The 3,532-nt window shown below is 50.9% G+C and overlaps 1 long non-coding RNA gene across 1 annotated transcript; it reads right to left on the bottom strand.

Annotated features, from left to right (window-relative positions):
- Positions 1-351: 351 nt before the first annotated feature.
- LOC105818950 lies at positions 352-704 on the bottom strand. The gene is made up of 2 exons (XR_001137932.1): positions 627-704; positions 352-473 (listed from the first exon to the last, which is right to left on the bottom strand). It is a non-coding gene; the product is annotated as an uncharacterized LOC105818950 (long non-coding RNA).
- Positions 705-3,532: the final 2,828 nt, after the last annotated feature.

Below are 3,532 nucleotides of genomic sequence, written 5' to 3'. Positions count from 1 at the left end.
GGGTTACAGGGCTCGGGAGCCGGGTTCCCCCCCGCACCGCCTTCCACACTCCGGCTGTGGGAGGCCACGCAAGAAAACCCAAATGTAGGTAGAAAACCAGGAGGCAGCAAAGGTAGGGTATCCGGACGCGGCATCTCTCCCGCCTCGCCTGGCGCGCACACATCCCTCCATGCACACACATGTTCTACGTTATATAATCTACATAGAAGACGCCTGTGCAGCCGCGGTTCGCACGGGGCACCCACCGGCCGCGCGCCCCGCAGCCCCGGTGCCCGCCGCCCCGTCGCCCCGCGCACGGGCGAGACCGACGGGAGGGCGCCCGGGAACAGTGTCAGGCGAAAGCATCACCTACCAGTTCTCCTGCATCCATTGGATGGCTTCACTCTCGTTGAACTGCTTTTCGAATTCATATTCTTGTAAAGTCAACACTGACATGTTCATTGGGGCTGATCTTCGGAGTCGCTACGCGTTCTCTACACAAAATAAAATAATCTGTAAAGCGCTTGGTTTCGGGTGCTCTCTCCTGTCCGCGTCCCCCGCCCGCCCCCCAGGTCTTCCCCCGGCCGCTCGGGCTCCGGCGGTCGGTCCGTGCCGGCCTCTCAGCTACATCCAGGGCCGAGCATTGCCTGCGCCGCGGCTCCCAGCTCCTCGCTCCGGGGCTGCGCTCCTCCCGGCGTCCGCATCCACCGTGGGAGGGAATGAATGCCTTGCGGTCTTAGTGCCTGCACGTTTGTCCATCACCCGTTTTACTCGTCTACGGGGAAATCTCCTCCCCCTCGTGCGATTGGAAAATTAACCCTTTGCGAGGGACTGCGCGCAAGAGCGAGACCTCTCCCCGCCCTGGGGGCGGTTTTGTTTACGCGAAGGTGGCCGGAGGAGCGGAGGGAGGAAGTGGCCCGGAGGTCACCCACGTCCCCCGACCCCGGCCTCGCGGGCCGCCCAGCCCGGCCTTTGAATGAAGTGGCAGCGTGCGGGGCGCAGCCCTGCGGCGCGTGGCCCCGAGAGCCGGGCGAGCAGACGATTGGGAAATAGGGAAACCTGCCCGTTCTCTCGCAAGAGCTGGGTAAATTTGCGCTGAGATCACAAGAGAAGGGAATGCGCTCCCCATCCCCTCGCCAACGCTCCGGGACCCCCCCACCCCCACCCCGGGGCTCTAGCTTGGATCCCGACCAAGCCAGGCCCCGAGCCCCGCGGAGCTCCGCAATCTGGTGTGCACGGGGCGCGCCGAGGATGAGGATGGTGGGAGGTCCAGAGAGGCTAGTAGCCGGAAGTGGAGGGAAGGGCAGGGAGAAGGGTTAGGTGGAGGGTTTGGGTACTGGGAAAGGGAGAATTAATGAACAGAGACGAAGTGGGTAAGGAAATGAACAGACAGGAGAACCGGACCAACTGGTCCAATGCAAAAACTTTATTTGTATGCATGAGGAATTTTGCTTCATTGATTGTACTTGTAGGCAGAACAGAATAATGGTTGAGGAGAGAGCTGAATGTAATGTTGACCCTACTGAACCCCCAGCCTCGCAGCAACGTTGTTTTAACCTCAGCTTCCGCATATCCACCCCATTAGGCACGTAGCCTTTGCCAGACCCCTAGAGAGATAAAGGAGGTAACACACCCCTCTTTCTCTTCCCAGAGGGAGAACCACTTCTATCCCTTCAGTGCCCTCAATGGTTTCCCCCAAAAGGTAAGAAAAATGAAATACGAGTCATTGAGGTATCTAATGATGTCATTGTAAACTTAAAAAATAATAAGGAACACATGCTTTTAAAATTAGGTGGACACGAGGACCAGAAAGAAAATTCTCTTTCTGGGAGCATCTCCCCCATAGTCTACAGAGAAGGTATTTTCATTGATTAGGTGCCTCTAACCCCTGAAAAGTGGGAACTGGGAGAAACATCTCTGTAAAGAAGGAAGAAAGTGTAATAAAGAAAGAGAAAACGTTTTAAAAATCCAGTACAATATCACATAAATCCAAGGGCTAGACTGATGGACGATCAGCAAATTATATATAAGTTGACGCTCCCAAAAAGTCTACCCATGGACTGTCTTCTCTCTGTCTAAAGGTTGCCATTCTAGAAGCAAGTCTGAAGGAATCTGAAGGTAAGGGCCAGGCTAGAATGCTTGGCAGCATTGTACTGGAAGGTAGGTGTGACCAAATGAGAGAGAACTATTAGCAGAGGGCCTGGCAGTGTGAGCAATCAATATTTGGAAAGTGAATGGTTGATTAAATAAATGGAAAAAAAAAAAAACAGGGAAGTGAGAAAGTAATCAAGAGTGGAAAAAATCCAGGAAAGGTTGCAAGGATAAGTCTTATTTTTGTCTAAAAAGGCTTCAGTTTAACCATGTGTTAAGAAAAATGACTCCAAAATGGGTGATAAGTCCCTATTTCTTGACCTTTGAAGAGGACAATTATGATCAGAATAAATGCTGGATAGTACTAAGTGCTGAAGAGGGTGTTCAAAACAGTCACTGTCAGTGGCACTGAAAACTGGTGACTCTATCTGGAAAGCAATTTGGCAGCCTATATAATAATTTTATTTTTTTATTCATTCATTCATTTACTTTTAGAGATAGGGTCTTGCTCTGTTGCCCAGGCTGGGGTGCAACAGCATGATCATAGCTCAGTTCAGCTCACTCCAACCCCTAGGTTCAGGCAGTCCTCCCACCACAGCCTCCTGTGTAGCTGGGACTGCAAGTGTGGGACACCAAGCCTGGCTAATTTTTTAGATATGGGGTCTCACTATGTTGCTCAGGCTGGTCTCAAACTCTTGGCCTCAAGTGATCCTCCTGCCTAGGCCTCCCGAAGTGCTGAGATTACAGGCCTAAGCCATCATACTCAGCCTATTTTTTTTAGAGATGAATTTCCCTATGTTGCCCAAACTGGACTTGAATTCCTGGGCTCAGGAGATCCTCCCGCCTCAGCCTCCTGAGTAGCTGGGACTACAGGGGGCCAGCATATTTGATAATTTTAAATCTACCCCATTCATTCACCAGATATTCCTTGAGTACTTATTCATCTGAGCTCTTGGGACTCAGTGAGGAACAAGACAAACAGGGCTCTTGCTCACTTGGAGCTCGTTTATTCCAGAGAGGCGGACAAAATAATTTCTTAGAGAACGAAAAGCCAGGTTTACAATTAAACAGCAAGACAAGAAGGGCTGGGAGTGCTCATTTAAACCTGGAAGACTTTACAAAGAGACAGCCACTGCTATCAGGGTGTTTCAAAGAAGAAAGAGCAAGGACAAAGCCCCAAGGTAAAGAATGAGTTTGCAGGATTAAGGACAAAAATCTGGTGTGGCTTCGGGCCATAGTTCAAGAGTAGCTGATAGAAAATTAGGTTGCAAGGATGGGCAGGGACCAGGTCTTGGCCCCTGGCAAAGCAAGATAAGGTATTTGGACTTTATTCTAACTGCGGTGGGTGGGGTGGGGGAAGATAAAAGGATGTTCAAATGGGGAGTAGAATGATAATTCCTAGTAATTCTGCGACTGGGTGTCTACTCTGTGGATGCACTCACAAAAAAACATTCTAGATCTA

Source organism: Propithecus coquereli, unplaced genomic scaffold (genome assembly GCF_000956105.1).
Source record: "Propithecus coquereli isolate 6110/MARCELLA unplaced genomic scaffold, Pcoq_1.0 Scaffold46, whole genome shotgun sequence".
Taxonomy (NCBI): domain Eukaryota; kingdom Metazoa; phylum Chordata; class Mammalia; order Primates; family Indriidae; genus Propithecus; species Propithecus coquereli.
The sequence above is the reverse complement of the archived record's forward strand: the minus strand, read 5'-3'. Positions and strand labels throughout refer to the sequence as shown.